We start from the raw sequence: 18,072 nt of genomic DNA on the forward strand, positions 1-18,072 counted from the left end.
AAAATGCAGGAAATAGAAACTCTTTCTACAGCATAATGCTTAGCAACTAATGCTTTGTGACACAACACTTGTTTTTTTGGAGGCTTGAATAACACTCAATTAGCAGGTGAGGAAAAGGAACATAAATGCTTGTTTTGATGGTTTTGTAGTAATTTACTGTTAAAACTGTTTAGTACAAATGATACTGTGATGAAATGTCAGTAGTATCAGTGAGTTGAACAGACAGGCAATGTGTCTGCTGCCTTTGTAAATAACGTTTTCTTTCAGTCATGAGGCCAAGATTTGGACTGAACAAAGTGAGAACTTTTTTATCAATCATTTTAGAAGGCACAGAAAAGACGGAGTAAAAAGTTGTCAAGGACTATTGTGTGTGTAGCAACCTAAAGAAATCTGCATGATCATGAAACATTGTCAGGACTTCCCAGGTAACTTTTTGGTTTATTTTTCATTAATCTTTGCAACAAAAATGAGATGACTCTATTTATTAAAAAAAAAAAAATCTTCCTGTCACTTGCTTTAGCTGTTATGTGGTCCCTGAGAAAACCCAGAAGCGTGAAGGATGTTCATTCTTCCTGAACTATTCAAGAGCAAATGAGTAGGTTGTGACTTTCAAGCCTGAGCAGCCTTTGTCTCAGAGACGCAGCAATAGTGTTTTCTGGCCAAGAAGGGTAGAACATGTGCAATCTAAAGTCTAAATAAAAAAACAAATCAGAGTTTCAGCTTGAGTAAGTCCTCTGAGTTCTTCTAGGAAAGAGAAATTATACTTTTGTAAAATGATTTAAACATACTTTTTGTCCTTTATTAGAATGAAGAGTAGGAAGCTTTTATATCATAAGTCAGTTGATTCAAGTAATGAAGAATGGAAATTCTGCTTCCTAAATGCTTATTCTGCTTAAGTTTATGAACATGTTGAAACATAGAGTAATTGCTGGCTTCAGAACTATTCTGTTACTTACAAATATGTACAATCTTGATAAAGCTCCTTTTCCCATGAGTCACCTATCAATGAATTCTGATGTCACTTCAAAAGATAATTTTAAGGGAAGATTTGTAATTGATAGCTTCCATGATTGTAACAGTTTTTGAGGGTTGTTTTCATTCTAGAGTGTTGACAGCTTTTCAAAATTTTAACAAATCCTGCAGGAAGAAAATATGTATATTTAGGAACTGGATAGATGAATTTAAGGGAAAAAATAGTAACTCCTTGGGTTTTGTTAATTTTAAGAAAAAAAAAAGTTGCAGTTATTGAACTAAGTTTTTTTCATTAATTCAATCTCTCTCACTAAAAATGCAAAATTTTAAAGATGGCATGTAAGATTTGTAAATGCCTTCTACAAATTATAAGTAGTATGAAAACAATTTATAAATCAAGTGAAAATAATTTTGCTTAGAGAAAACTTTAATAGTTTTTTCAAAGCTTTTGGAAAGCACTTGTTACCAAAACATTTAGAAAAATATAGTTTAGAGGTTTGAACAAGAAAAGTAATGAAGGAAGAAGGTAATTTTGAAGTGGAAAAATCCTTGTCATTGTAGATGAAACTGGGATTTGCTAGACCTGGCAACGTGTCTCCAGAATGCTGGGCATTGTTGGACTACCATAATTTACTGAATGTACACATTAGGATATGAGTATCTGAAAGGGTTGTGCATAAATTCTGTAGGGATATATATATATATATATATATATATATATATATATATATACACATATATCCTGTGTACATAGGGTGTATATATCCTGTACATCTATACAGGATATTACTTTGGGAAAAGAACTTCTGTTATCTTTATAATGACTTGATTTTTTTTTTCCTGAGATGTAGTTGTAAACAATGTTATTCTCTTCTCAACATAAACCAGATGTAAAATGCAAACTTCCAGTTTAATGTAAAGGATTCAATTACATGTTTTAGTCTTCCTGATATGTACCACTAGAATGCTTCAAAGGACATATAAAGTTCTTTTTATGATCTTATTTATCTAGCACATGGTAAATGTTAGCTCTAGGATGCAAGCTCGAATTTCAAAAATATGCAAAAAGTTATTGAAAGGAGGCTGTCTCTTTCTGTAAGGAAAATTACAACTCCCCTTTAACTTCTGAACATGATTTTAAAGCTCAATGACAGAAAGAAACATATTCAAAGTCAAATATCCCATTGTGGTTTCATCTCACCCTTTGAAGATAGTGGTAGGAAGAAATAAGCATAACTTCATTGGCAGACAATGACAAACTACTTTTTAACCTGTTTAATTTTTTGCATCTGAGACTAGTTTTCTACTGGAAGGCTTCATATTCTTTTATCTGTAAATCTTCCAGCTTATATTTTCAAACAAGCTCTCCTGTCAAATTTAGTTTTTGAGGAATCTCAAATACCACATATCTCCCTGCCTTATGCTATTTCTAGCTTTACTAAGGGAGGAGAAAAAAAAAAGAAAGAAAAACAAGAAAATAAGATATTGAGGAGATATGTTTTCATGCTATTTTTTACATTAGATCGGAAAGTAAAACCCAGAGATGCAGCTATGCTGATACTTTGCCTCTGACAAGGGCCACTATCAAATGCAAAGCCAAAGCAGCATCTAATTTTTCCTGCTTTATTGTCCCTGCTTTCAATATAATCAGAAGATGGAGACATCATATCCAGCTACAGCTGTTATTTATTACTGTGCCTTCAACTGAGCATTGGGAAATTGCCTATGACAACAAAAGATTCTCTCACAAAACTGGGTTTTCCCACTCTGATCTCCTGCTTATGAGCCATGGCAAAATAGCTCGAGCTTTCTTTCTACAGTTGCCATTTTTACCAATCTGGTGATCCACACTCTTTGTACCAAATGAACTGCTGATCATCTCCTTTGCCATTGCTTGCCTTGCCATCTTCCAGGCAACTCCTACCCAATCTAAAAATGTTCCTGGATTAAGCATCTTGTATCAATTGCTGGATACAACCAGCAAGATTCCATACTGTTCTTTGTACTCTTGTCTTTCTAGGGAATAAGTTTACAGGGTAGAGAGGATTGTCTCCTATTTTTTCTCTAAGATGAAAATGCATTGTGAAAATGTGCCTTTTGGTGCTTTTACAGTAATTGGAAAAGCTTTGCAGAAGATACATAAAAATACTTTCAGGATATAATTCAATCTCAACTGCCCCAAAATAAAAAAGAGCTAGTACAGATAGTGTGTAAGTAGGTTGGAGCAAATTTGACATATGAAACCTAAATTATAAATTTGTCCCATAATAGGGGAGAGGGGAAAAAAAACCAAACAAACTCCAACCCCTTTTTATCTACACCTCCTGCCCTCCTTTAGCCCCCTTACCCCTGCCAATTTCTTAACTCATGTTAACACAATATCTTGTTAAATAAATGATACAATGGATATTGGAGATTCTATTCCCAGCATTTTAGACTGGCCAGTAGTCACCGGAGAGGCAATGAAGTAGGTAGTGTGAATTCATAGTCTTAGAATGGCTCAGGTTAGAAGGGACCTTAAAGGTCATCTAGTTCACACTCCCCTGTTCCATGGGGTAGGATGCTGATTTCACTGGGACTTTTCACTATACTAGGCTGCTCAAAGCTCCACCCAACTTGGTCTTCAACACTTCCAGGGATTGGGCATGTGCTCTGGGCCACCTGTTTCAGTGCCTCACCACCCTCACAGTAAATAATTTCTTCTTAATAGCTAATCTAAACCTACCCTCTTTAAGTTTGAAGCCATTGCCCCTTGTGAAAAGTCTATGCCTTTATGAAAAGTCTCCCCCCAAGCCTTCTTGTAGGTGCCCTTTAGTTACTGGATGGCTGCAGTTAGGTCACCATGCAGCCTTCTCTTCTCCAGGCTGAACAATCGAGTACTCTCAGCCTTTTCTCATAGGAGAGGTGCTCTATCTCTCTAATCAAATTGGTGACCTCCTCTGGACTGACTATAGCAGGTTGATGTCCTTCCTGTGTTGGGGAGACCAGAATTGGCTGCAGCACTCCAGGTGGAGTCACATGAGAGCATAGAGGGTCTTCCATCTAGCTAAAGCAAAGGATGGGCATTGGCATTTCCATAATTGCCTCAGTTTGGGGTGTGGAAGCTTGTGCTTTCTTGTTCCTACTTGGCTTTTCTCTTTGATCAGCTTTGACACTAAAAGCTCAATAAAGTGAGCATCTTTGTTCAGAAAAATGACCTCTAGGCTTTGTGCTTTACTGGTTTAGTCTTTCTACTTTTCTGTATTTGGCATGTGTATAGAAGATGTTTGGTTCGGTTAAGTTCCTTTAGGAAGAAGTGTGCGTTTCCAACAGATCCTTGGTGATGGAGCAGACATTTTTATTCCTTTCCTCCCCACCCTGAAGTTATGTACAAACACATCAGCTAGTACTTATCACTTTGTAAACATGGTATTAAAATGGAAATATCTCTAGCAAGAAGAGGGAAAGGCAATTGGGATGGTAATGGCTTCCAGTGGTTGTTGCCTGTGTTTCAAAAAGCAGCTAAGGAACAAACTTGGTAAGACATCAAAAGAACACCAAGTAAAGCTGATAATGAACAACCTGAGAAGTAAATTACTGAAAGCAAAAAAAATGTGTGGAAATGGAATAGGAGAATTGGTCAATTTTTGATGTAAAAGGTATTGACATAGCAGATCTTCAAATGTTTATCTTCCTTCTTGGGGTATGTGCAGTATGAGTCACTGAGTTACTTCCTACCTGGTATGATAAGATTAAAACACTGGGGAAATTTAGAAAGGAAATTATAGACATTATACAGAGAATGACCTTTATCAAGGATGCTTTTTTTCATTGCATGAGATGCAGCTCCTTACCAGCAGGGAAAAATTAGCATCCTACCCAGAGAAATAGGAACTAAGTGTGGAAAAGATTTTGATGAGTTTTGGAGCTGACTCTTCTTGTCTGATATGGTAAAGAACCTATGTATACTTCTTTCTTATTGTATCAAAGAAAGATCACATAGGTTGGAAATCACTGTTGCCTTGCAAGATATAGGAAGATAAACTCCCAAATCAAGGCTCCATTCAGCTGCTGTGCAAAGCAACTTCCAAAATGCTTCCAAAAAAAAAAAAAACCAACAAAAAACTGATTGATTTTTAATTTTTTTTTAACAGGGTAGTTTTATTTTTTTATTGAATTAATGTCTTAAACTGTTTCATTTGCAATCCTGTAATCCTGGATTACAGAGAAGACCACCATAATAATGATATAGCTAGATGTGTTTTTTTCTTTTCCTTCTGGTTTGAGAAGCTATTATTATTGTAATTTGCCAGAAGAAGCCTAAAGCAGAAAAAATATTTGACAGTCATGGTTATTTATGGACAGCACTGATGTACAACAGTATGAGTGAACTGTGTAACTTTATTTTCTTTTTGTTCCCAATCAGCACAAATCCAACTATTCTTCTGGTCTGATCAAATGCTCTTGATTCAGGTAATTATTTAACATAAAAAGGTTGGAAGCTCTTGATGTCAGTTTATTTCTTAAAAATATAGCTTGTTTCCAGTCTGCCTTCCTCTACAACTGGCATTTTATCTCCTATTACCTGTGCAAATTACCTCGTATAAAAGTTGAAAAGTACCGTGGAAGAACACTGTGGTAGATACCTGGACCTTTGCAGGCAACACTTCTGAGAGACGTGGTATATACAATCCTTGAGCAGGGTATTATGGTATAGCTGACTTCTGACTGGTTGGTTTTAATTGGCTGGGTTATCTGAGCACTTTCTGGTTACTAAATGTACATTTTACAGTCTCCTTAGTAGCATTGCCTATCTTTTTTACCCTTTCCACAAATGGAGGAGGGAATTTACCCCAGGGAAGAGAAGATGCTGGTGGAGAGGAAGGGCATCCACGTTCAAAGTGTCTGAGACACATCCTCTCACCACCAAAAACCTTTTCCTCTTGCTGTTGAGTGACTCCTGATGTTGGAATGGGCAAAAAGAGAATGGAACAATATTGGAAATTTGGAACTTGTATGGAGAAGAAGCAAACTGAGATTTTTGTAAGTAGCTTTTTAAGCAGATTAGGTAAAACATAAGGATTGCACTAAAAAAAGTGATCACTGAGAAGCATGTGGTTAGCATTGCCAATATAAAAAGAGCTGAAAAGAAATTTCTCGATATGTCAGACTGGAATTTTTAAAGTGCACATAAAAGAAAACTGGAATTCCAGTAGAAGCTAAAATAATTGCCTCTGTATTTCATTTCTGTCATTCTTCAAAGCTGCAAAGTGGTAAGAAATTACAGTACTAATGTTCCCACTAAAGCTGAATGAAAGCTGACTCTGTTTCTAAGGAGACACATCCACTATAGTAATGTTGCTGTAAAGTAAGCACTTGGAATTACATTTGTAGAATTTATAATCCAAATTCAAGCAGCCCCAATTCTTTCAGTGTTCTATTTCTATGTTCATATTTTAGTATCTCCAATGCTGATATTATTTTTATTTTATAGGCTTAAGGGAATGCCTGCTCCAGTTGGAAAGTTTTCAGAGAATAAAGTTTTATTTTTAGATAAAGTGAATCTGACCCAGATAAAATCTGGACTTTAACTTGGCAATTACATAGTTTCAAGCAATGAAAAGCACATCTGAGGAGAGTGATGAGTTGAGCTTTTTATTTTGCTACTTATTTGATATGCAAGGATGTGTCATTATGCATAGGGTATCTTTCTTGTATTGGCATATTAGTTTGTGGAAAATTGCAATATATTGAAAGAATAAATAGGCAAAATATTAGTGTTTTGTGCTTAACAAGAGCATAACTAATTGCATGTTGGTTTAAGTAATTCAGCAAGATTTTGTTAGTGGAGGAAAAGGAAGTGGAGACTTGTGCCCTTTATGGGAGGGAGTGTGGTATTTTAGCCATTCTGGACAGCATTTAGCACTAAGCCTTACTGCACCTGGGAGGCACATCTGTTATGTGGTTCCATTGCACTTTTGCCAGTAATTCTGCTTTTCCACAAACTATCTAAAAGTAGTAAGGTGATAAAAAAAGTCTGTCTAATTCTCAGCCTTGTAGTTGAATTATTTCTAAACTTGACGCATTAATGGAACTCTTGGGATGTGACACGTGATGTTTACTGAGAGAAGCAGTGATGTTCCCCTCCGCATAATTTGTTCGCTCATGTTTGAGTGTCAGTGTAGGGGTGAGTGGTCATGAGTTACAATGAGCAAAGTGCACAAATGGTTCCGTGAAATGTTGCTAGCTGGATGTATTCTATGGCACTGAGGTCTTCTACCAGAGAAAACTCTAGACATAAATATTATTGGTTTACTTTAAATTTCTGTTTCTAAAGGGATGTCAATAGAGTTAATAATGTTTCTTCCTGCTGAAATATTATTTAGAAGAAACAGTGACTTGTTTTTTAATGTTAAGAAATTGAGCAATAAAACTTTTTTTTTCCCATTTCCATACATAATTAGTTTAAACCTCACAAGACGATAAAATTACTGCATGCAATGGGCATTAATTTATTTAAAACAAAATGGCAGCCAAATAAAACCTGTGTTGAGTCTGTGAGACAAGAAATCATGATCTCATTTTGAAGAGGAGACAATTAAGCTTATAAATTTATCTAGTAAGGTTAAAAAGACTTTCATGAGATCTGATGAAGCTGGTCAGCACCTGTCTCAGTGTTAGCAGTGTAACAGTGTGATAGGACCTTTTCTTCCAGACATGTTACAGTCCTGGTGTAGTATCCTGCTATGCTGAGAAATCTGTCTTATCTCCAATGCAGACACTCAGATTTAGAGCAGCATGAATACCTTTGTTTTTAGCCCCTATAAATTAGAAGAAATTCTCCCAGTTGTTGGTAGGGATCTTGAAGCAATTTTGTAGCTGCAGTCCAATCAGATAATGCTACTCTCTAAGGGGTACAATGAACACAGAGAAGAAAATATTAATATCACAGCTCACCCCAGAGGTGACTGCATTTCAATTTGATAAATGGTTTATTATCATCATCATCTTATCTGTCAAGCTTTGAGTGTATTTTGAAGACTTTGGGAAGAATAAATCTCTATGAACATTGCTCATTGCCATTCACAGCAGTATGCCAAATGACGTATACTCTATTAGACACAGCCCAAAAAACCTTATTATTGTGTTGTAGGGGGAAATAAAAACTTTTCTTAATTGTTTTGTCTTCATGTGCTTGTTTTATTGTGGTGATTCCAGAACAGCAATATGGTATTCCTGTAACAATGCCTCCTATTTTCCAGCCTCAGGTGCCTGCATCAGCCTCCACTGTCATCAGAGCAGATTAGTGAACTTGCATTACCTTAAAATGACTGTAACAGCTCAATCAGCCTCAGAGTTTTGTTGCGAAAATTTGATAAACGTTCATATTGAACATTAAATTACTGTTTTGTTTTTCTGTTACACAATTTTGAGTTAACTGCAGTTTTGATACATAGAATGCTTCAAATACAACCAGGCCTGTGCAAGTTTTCAAGTCCTTAGCAATTATTTGAAAATTATGCCCAAGAAATCTTTAGCCTTGAAAAGTGGTAAACTGACATTTGAATGTAGTATAATGCTTTCCTCTAAACTGATTGACTGATTGTGGGGTTTTTTGTCTTCATGCATGTACACACACAAATATGTAAATCTAAATTTTTTTTTTTTTTTTTGTCTGTTGCTATGATTTGGCTATTGTACTGACCAAAAGAGATTTGTTTCTGGAGGTATAATGCTTAGCAATATACTTTCACCCTTCCAGAAAAGTATGCTGCATGAGTATTGATAAGAAAGAAGATGCTGCAGCACTTGCTTGACTGAAAGTGTTGGTTGAAACAAGTTAATTTAAAAATGAGGCTTTAAACTATATAAGTAAAACATATTCAGCATTTCGAGGCCAGATGTCTTCTGCAGTTTTTCCAAAATGTACATCCTCTAATATAACAAATTTTGGAAATTTTGCCTAAAATCTAAGCAGAAGCTTAAACCTGTGCTACATAGTAGTGATCCATTAAGTTTATGATTCAGTTTTGGACTGCTCTAAATGTAGTTTGGGTCAGTGTTGGTACCTCTGACTTTGCTTTAGACAGTTTGAGGAAAATGGCTGTGGACACTTAAGGACAGGTACAGTTGACACAGTAATGCCTCATTCTCTGGTAAACCTGGAAAGGGAGGACTGCAGGGAGGTGCACAGAAACTTGCTGCTCTTCCACGTGTCTGGGTTTTCTGCAGTAGGAAACTAAAGTGCACCTTCATCTCTTATCCTGGCATGCAGTTGGCCTGTGGTCAGGGTATGTCCTCAAGCACTGGGGCTGAGATGGAGCTGGTAAAACTCTGGGCTCTAAAATTTTACAAGATCAGCCAAATTGCTTGACAAGACTTGAAAATAATACTTGAGGCTTATCTCTGAATATTTGTCACCCAAAAAAATTAAGTGAAACCTTTGAATACCTACCACATCCTTTACAAAACACTAGAAAAGGTAATATTCTGTTTTATTTGAATGCAAGACCACAATACCTCACAAGGGACTCTAATATTAGCCATTTCCTTACCTTTCCAGGTCAAATGAAAAAAAAAAAAAAGTCCATATGTTATGTTCTTTCTCTTGAGACTACTTCCACTGCTTGCTTTCCTGGTGCCCTTGTCTAAGCTGTTAAATTGTTTTTTAAGGAATTGATTGCAGCTCACTTAGTATAAAAGCTCATATAGAAGCTGGCAGATATGGCAGGAACTTGTGCACATCTTCTGTTCCTCAAATTTCTCAGGAATTCAAGTCAGTTTCCTTGTCTTGAACAGGGTTGAAAGTAAACTGTTGAAAATTATGAAAATTCATTTATCACAAACTTTTCCTATTTTTTTCTGAGCTTTACAGGGGCTTTGGTTTGATATTTGGCAATGACACAATTTTGCCATTCAACACTATCTCCTCTTAAAATGTAACAAATAAGTTCCTTACTTATGCAGGATGGTAGTGTTAGGACATAATTAAAGGTATCTGGAATTGAGGCCTTTCTCATATATAGTAACAAACTGCTTGGCAGGTAGCAGAGCTGTTGTGAATAACACAGAGGTATAAAGCCTCTTTCTGGAAGAATTGTTTTGGTTTTTTTAGAATCTGTCTCTCTGTAGTATCATAGGCTGGTTGGGCTTTGCCTCTTTGGTCTGATGTAAGAGAGAAGGAAATGCATACCCACTTGGAATGTGTCTCATTCTGACTACATTGGACTACTGTCTTTTGCATTAAATTACTAAAGCTGCTTGCTTGTGCAATTTGTTGTAATCTGGAATCTTGAATTATGTGCATCCTGGTAACTGCTTGATAGTAGATCAGTTTCTGGCAGATAAATATTTTGCCTGTCTTGGAAGAAAATTTTAAGGTTTTTTTTATGCTATTATGTTAAATTTGTTGGGAATGGCTTTTTACTTCCCGATGATTTCTTGTCACAGAAGCCATAGCAAGATATTTGGTTGAAAATGGCAGAACAAGTAAATAGCTTTTTCTGTGAGCTTATTTCAATAGCTTTTTGTAGTACTCTAAAAACTGGCCTGCCACCTCTTCCCAATTTGTAGTAAGATTGGTTCAGTATAACTGATTTGAAGAAGTTTGGAAAGTCTCTGAATTTTAAATGTTTCTGATGAATGTATACGTGATGTGTTTCAAGCTATAATCCAACTGCCATTGAAGTCAATGGCAACGCTGCCATCAATTCCTATGGTGCAGAAGTGGACTTATAATGAGCTATTTAATGTTTCACTTATCTAAATTGTCACAGCTTGAAAGCCATAGCAAAGGACTGGTGGGGTTGTGGAATGACTAGAGGGTCTGTAAATGTAATCAAAAAGACCAGATTGTGTGTGAGAAGCTGTTTCATCTCAATCTCTTTCATCTACAGAAACCTGATAGAATTTGTTTAGTACATTCTGGCACACAGAAATGCACAGTCAAATGCAGTATTTAGAATGGCTCTTCAGAACAAAAGCAGATAGATGAATCATTTTACAGTTAAGCAGCTATAATTCAGCAGTTTTAAGTTCCTCACATTCTGTCACAAAACTCCTGATGCAAGTCTTGTTTGTAAACCATATCTAATTGATTTTCTTTACAATTATAGAAGCATATATTTGTTTCTTGGAGGAGACTGAAAATACATGCTCTAATATTTATGGAATCTTATAAATGAATGAAGATTATACCTTATGATATCTGGTTTAATATAAAAATGTTTTTCATATATCTAATCTTAATTTGTTGTTCAGAATTTGCAAGAATTATATAATAATTGACCTCAAATGGTGGCTGTTATGAGGGGGTATTTTTTGCCTTTTTGTTTGTTTGTTTTTTGTTGTTTTTTTTGTTTGTTTGTTTGTTTGTTTTTTGTTTTTCCAGGAGTTTCTCTCGGCTGTTAAAAGCCATTGGGATTAAATGCAGTGAAATGTTCACTAAATGAAATGAATAAATAAATGGATATTCTTTAAAAATTCTGACAAAATATGAACAAATTGTAATAATGTTAGGTATATTTGCTAGTCCAGTAAATTAAGTATGAAGAAAAGAAGTGCATCATCTTCTTTTGAAAGACTTACAGACTTTAATGATGGAAGGGCTAATACGTGTACTGTGCATGTTACCACAAGCTGTCAGCAAGTCATCTGCAGCAAGATGGGAAGAGGTGCAGTGTATGTGACATAGAACTGATTTCATGATTGCCTGGTGTTGTCAGCAAAAGACAGCTTTGACTTCACAGGTAATCTCATATAATGTTTTCTTTGAATTTTCGCATTCTAAAAACCAGTTTGGAACCTGTGCAACAGTAATAATCAAACCATGGCCAGGTCACAGCATGCCTCTTCAACCCCAGTGAACTGAATTGTGGTGAAATTAAAAGCTGGTGCTGCTAGAGAATTTTGTAAAAAAATAATAATAAATGAGGTGTCAATGAATGAATTATCCAGAATATTATTCAGTATCTTCAGGCTTTGCCATATTTTCCTTTCTGTTACTGAGTCAAATGCATTGTGTGTGATTGTGTTGACATACAGCATTTGCCATATATTTGTAATAGTTTTGTAAGATGATGAATGAATTATCCCTCTCCTCCTTTTTCCTTAGTTCTGAGATATTAACCTAAATTTCCTTCACACTTAGTGTCCTTCACTCAGACATGATTTTGCACATTTATTCTAGCAGCAGTTCTCTTCTCAGACTACCTTTCCTTTCACTATCCTGACCGCTGTTGATTTAAAATGTTAACTGACAAAATTAGGTTCTTGAATTAGGGTTGCCTTGTGTAGAAAATATTTCCTAGTAAAATTCTGCTATTGAAAAGTTAAAATTTAGGGGTAGTATGTATTTTAGGGGTTTTATTTTTTAACATTGATGATTTGGTTGCAAAATGAAAGGAGTACACGGAATGTTAATTATTAAATTTGAGTCATATATTTATGCCTGTAGTAAAGGAAAAAGAACAAAATCTGTTTACTCATCTTACTGTGTAACGTTGGTCCTATGAGCTAAGTTCCTGTATCCAAGCAATAAGAGGAAGAAAAAATATTTCTCCTGAATTTTTCAACTTTCCACCAGCCCTAATAAATGCTAATTGTGGTTTCTTGGAGAAAACTTGTATGAAAAATCCTGAATGTATTTTCTATTATTCAGGTGTTTCTTCATATGTGAAAGAAAACCCAATGCTTCTGGAGACCATTCTGAGTAAACTATTTGGTAGGATATAGAATGATGTAGGAATAATCTAGAAAAGCAGTAACTTGAGCTTCTAACTGCCCTTGAAGCTACAGAGGGAAGTAACTGGTAAGAATTATACTTTAAAATAAATGACCAAGAAATTGTGATACCATGGGACAGTATATATCAGAATCAGCTAACATGCTATGAGAAAGGTCATATAATGAAACTGTATTTTATCAGGTTGAAAAGTTTGAATGTTATAGTGATTTATTTATGACACTGATAAAGGATAAGCAAGAGGAAATATGGGCCTCAAATTTATATCAGCCAGCTGAAGGAAAATTGACATTGATTTCGCAGTGCTGCTTTCCAGCATCTCATTCCCCAGTATCTACATACATCCAGGGTGGCCCAAAATGGTGGTGGTGGCCCCGGTGGTGCAGAATCCAGCACTTTTCCCATGTTTAATTTCATGTGGTTGGTGATTGCCCAGCCCTCTAATTTATCAAGGCCTCTCTGTGGAGCTTCCCTGCCTTCGAGGAGTCAACAACTCCTCCCAAATTTGCACCATCTCCAAGCTTGCTCAGTATCCTTTCTTTAGCTTTGAAAGCTCTTCCTTCTGAGAATCTTGCTTTGTGTTTTAAGGTGTGCTATGCATATGCAGTAGCTTAGAGTTTCTGCTAATTGTTTTTTTCCTGAAATTCTTCATAGGGTAGATAAAAGTCTAAAGGTATTATAATGCAGGTGTAATACAGCTGTATTTATTTGAAAAATTACAACTGATTTTTCTTTAAGTTCTTATTTCTGTGGATGGAAAAAAATTCACTTCAATTTTCATCCCCATGATTTTTTTTTCCTTTTTTCACCTACATCTGCTAACTATTGATATATTATAACAACTCCTGATTGAGAAAAAATTATGTATATACAAACTTAAATTTAAGCAGGTACTGAAAGTCAAAAGATATTAAAGCATGTATTTAGAGCTAACTCTGAACTGAACTGAGTCAGCAAATAGTAATATTCCCATGTTACTGGTCAGAGGTCACATCACTTCTTATATATCCTTTGTCATTTTTAGTTATGAGGTTTGCTGATGCAAAAGGACTTAGTATTCATAAACTATATACTCTATACTACATGAACAACTCTGCCTTTGGCACTTTTGATATTCTGGATGTTCTGCTATGGTGTATTTGGTGTCCTGTTACAGCAGTGACCTCGAATGAACAGCACACATTCAAATGACGTTATTTTCTTTTCTCGGTTACTCAGTGTTTCTTCACCTCAAAATCTCACTCTGGCTTTGATCATCTGTAGCACTTTCTATGGCACACAAAGGTGAAATATGCACTTACTAAGCAGCAGTCACTTGCAAAACACTCTCACATCCTCCAACAGAGGGCTTCAAGCCATCTACTATGGTGTAAATTCACAAATGAGATGCTGTAGGCCAGATGTGGCCCATGAAGTATTTTATGTAGCATCACAGGTAAATTTTCTTTCCAGTCTCCCACACGTAGAAGACAGTGGCATTGCAAATTTAGTTGTAGATGATTTATCAGGCTTGCTCCTCACAAGCATTCACTCTGGTGATGTGTGGCCATCACTGCAACGTCTGGAAGAAAAAAATATCACTAACTCCCTCTCATGACACTTCTGAAAATCACAAACAGGAGGATGATTTCTGGAACATTAAAAAGAGTTTGATGCAGAACATTGTCTGAGGTCTTTTTCATATGGCCTATAAACTAAGCTGGAATGCAAGTCTGTTTGACTGATGTGGTTGAAATTCTCTTTTGCCATTAGTCACAGACAGCAGGCTGATAGTGGGATGTGTTCAGACTACATTTTTGCACATGCATAGTATTGTTTCCTTCATATACCAAAAAAAAAAAAAAAAAAAAAAGGCACAGCAATTCTGACTATTTTTTTTTGCAAATAACTGGGAGGATGAATAGAAACTGATTACTAGTATGCTGTTCTTAACTTGGTTCTTGTTTGAAGGCTTTGCCAGCTCTGTAATTGCCCTCAGACTAATCAATTATACAAATTTTCTTTTTATAAATTAGAACACACTGCTTACCTAACTTCCTGATTATTGTGCTTTTATGTTTTCTTAAAGCTTTTAGATTAATTAATTCTTAGAGGAACATAATTTTACAAGTAATTTTTCAGTGAATGTTTTCTGGAAAACAGTCATTAATCATTGCAATGTATGACCTCAATCATACCTTGTCTTTATCTTATGCTTTTATATTAATCAGTAATTAGCTTTGCCTTTTATTATTGCCTACATTTAAGAAGCTAGCTTTATTACTTGCACCTGTTGTTTGTAAATAAATAAAATACTTAGGAACTTCTTATGGTACCTTTCTCCAAAGGTGTTAAATGTCAGAAATAAATGAAGGAAACTTGAAGATGCCATCTATGATTAAGTAATTGTGTGGGAGATGGTGTGTTAGGCATAATGTTCCTCCTGTGTCAGCATTGACACATGTGGATCATGCTATGCACTGCATCAGCCTGCAAATTTTAGTGTCAGACTGCCTCTGTTGGGTGGTTTGTGAGCTTCTACTGAGTCCTTCGTAAGTCCAGCATTCAAACCCAGTTTGTTCATCAGCCTGAAAACTGCTTATTTCTCTTTAACATTACAGCTGAAAATATGGAATTGTTCTGCAATTAAAGGAAATATAAGATATTTTGAAAACATGCACAGATATATGGATATGTATGTAAGTAAGTTTATAAAGTTTGTAAATAGACAAAATATTGTCTATTTTTCTGTGTTGGAAGAATCTACTGGCAGGCTCTTCCTGACTTTGTGTGACCTTGAGAAAGTCTCTTAAGATATCTCCTCTCAGCTTCATTAATTTTTAATTGAGAGACTGATACACCCCTGCCTTACATTATGTATAAGTTGCATCTTCTCTTGCTGTGTCTTTTAAGGACTTCTGGATTAATAGGTTTAATTGGAGAGGAAAAGCAACTAGCATCTTCTGTCTTCCATTCTGACTGAAATCCTCTCAATGTCAGATAAAACCAAAATATAGTAGAATAATACAGATCAGAACTAGAAGCATAGACCATCTATTTTTTCTACATTTCCAGATTTGTTTTGGCTTAAGAGTCAAAAATTAATCATCTGTGTGTGTTCCTGGCTACAGAGCAATGGAAATTTTTTTGGTAGTCCAATTTTTAAATACAACCAAAACTATTAAAGAGTATAGTTTTTCAAAAAAGATCATAAAAAAAAAATCTGTATTTTAACAAATCTAATGCACATGCAGAAAAAAAATCTAAGAAATTAATGTGAAATATCTCCTAGTGAAATGCTTTTATTTTGATTTAAAATGAATGTGTGGAACTTTGGTCAGTCTCTTCTATGAAGGCTGAGCTACTTAAGCAGGTGTAACTTGAGTGAAAGTAGTTCACATTTCAGCCCTTCAGCTGTGATTGGCATGCTAAGGTATTTCCTACCATCAGATGTACTTCTAGCTTAGGTGCAGTGGGAGTGATTTGTTTCTGAAATATCTTCATGGAAAACAGTTGTAGTCTGTAGAAAAAGTCACTTTTTAGAGTTTGTGTTGTGCATGTTGTTCTTTCATAGATTCCCAGATAAACAAAATCTTGCTGGAAGAAATATATTTCATTCTGGTATAACAACTAGGTGTCTCATAAAAATGGTATTAGTTGTGAAAATTGTTATCCCCTCAGTGGATTTCACCTTGTATGAAACTCAACAGCCATGACCTCACAGCACATCACTGCATGACCTTTCAAGAAGCCATTATGATGTTGGACTAAGGGTGTTTCATGAAAGGGACATCAGCAGGCATGAAATATTACTACTGTTATAACAAACCAGTATGGTGTCACTTCTAGAACTGAAATGTTAGGTTTTGAATGAGCTGTTTCAGTAACCAGATACAATTATTTAATCTAGTAAATAAAATTAAACTGTTTAATATGGGTATGAACCTAGCTCTTCTGGCATCTTTAATATAGTACACTTTTACAAATATGTAATTAAACTGAGAAGACCAGTTCAGGAGTTTAAAACAACAAAACCAGCTACCATGGATTTTTGATCAAGTGAAAGGGATCTCAGACTAGGGATCAAACTTGTTTCCTAAAAAAGTGAAAACATTTCTCATGATTGTTCATCTAGACTGGGATATAAAATGTTAAGAGCTCACAATTTTGGAATAGAAATAAGCATACAGTACTATTGGATGGAGGCTGGTTTGAGACACAAGACAATCTTCACTTGTATGAACTTCCTACTGCTGTTATGATATTTTTGTATCATATTGCACCTCTGGAACTGGACTTATTTTTCAATGGCTGAAACATCTTCTGTGATATTCATTTAGGTATGTTCTTTTATAAAACAAACTTGTTAGCATAGAAAACAGCTTACTGAAATGAATCCAGAGGGCTTTTCCTGAACTAGGTGTTACACGTGTCCCACAATGATACATCTTAAGAACCCCTTCCTTATGTTCATTAATACATATTCAGCACTCATCAGTCGTAATTCTAAATTGTATTTTAAACTTTACAACATTGTAAAAAAAACCAATGAGATTGATGAATGTGTTTCAAGCCACAGGGAATCTGAATTATAAAGTGTAACTACAAAGATGTGTTCTTGTTTTTGGACCCACATTATTGTTCATAATAAATTAATTTCTGTTGTATTACACAGTTTATATTTCCATTACAGTAAACCAAAGTGCATGAAGTCACAGAATAGCTCCAGAAAGATGCAAGTATTTTTAGTTTTACCATTTTATGTCCTCTTTGCCATTGAAGATTCCTGATCATTCTGGAGGAGGGAGTGAAAGATAAATGATTTAGTAATGAAACTATAGATTCAAAAACGACCTGCTGCTTCATTCTTTTATTACATTTTTCCTGCAACACATACTGTTTATGAAGTTACGTGAGTGGAAACATGAAGTGTGAATCCTCTCTCCTTGTCCATCAATTTTGGCTCTTAATTCTCTTGGCTTAGAGCATTCTTTCCTTTTAAAACATTGCATTTCTGTTGTCAAATAGCATGGGTAGCCATTTTATCTCAGGCATGACTGTACTCCCTCATTTCTGTAATGTTCTGTTCATTCTTTTCTTTAAGATTTTTTTATCATTAGTTATTGCTCAGATAGTTTCATTATTTTTGTCAAAATATGTTTACAGTTAGGTCTCTGGAGTATGCATAATTTTTTGTTATTTTATGTAATGTAACTTTCAGTGGCATAATTTGATAGGACTTTCATTGTTTATGCTGTTTCATAGGTTGCGTGGGGTTGAAATGCTGTGGAGGTGGTTAAAAAAAGGTGTCCTTCAATCAGCTTAGTAAATGTAAAGAAAATGCTTGTAAATGGAAATTAAATCTTTGAGAAAGCTGAAAAAAAAGAGAGGATACACAT

General features: G+C 35.3%; 1 long non-coding RNA gene across 1 annotated transcript; it reads left to right on the forward strand.

Annotated features, from left to right (window-relative positions):
* Window positions 1–1,874: 1,874 nt before the first annotated feature.
* On the forward strand, window positions 1,875–17,343 carry LOC137472232 (uncharacterized). The gene is made up of 2 exons (XR_010998082.1): window positions 1,875–11,699; window positions 15,295–17,343. It is a non-coding gene; the product is annotated as an uncharacterized lncRNA (long non-coding RNA).
* Window positions 17,344–18,072: the final 729 nt, after the last annotated feature.

This window comes from Anomalospiza imberbis, chromosome 4 (assembly GCF_031753505.1).
Source record: "Anomalospiza imberbis isolate Cuckoo-Finch-1a 21T00152 chromosome 4, ASM3175350v1, whole genome shotgun sequence".
Lineage (NCBI taxonomy): Eukaryota > Metazoa > Chordata > Aves > Passeriformes > Viduidae > Anomalospiza > Anomalospiza imberbis.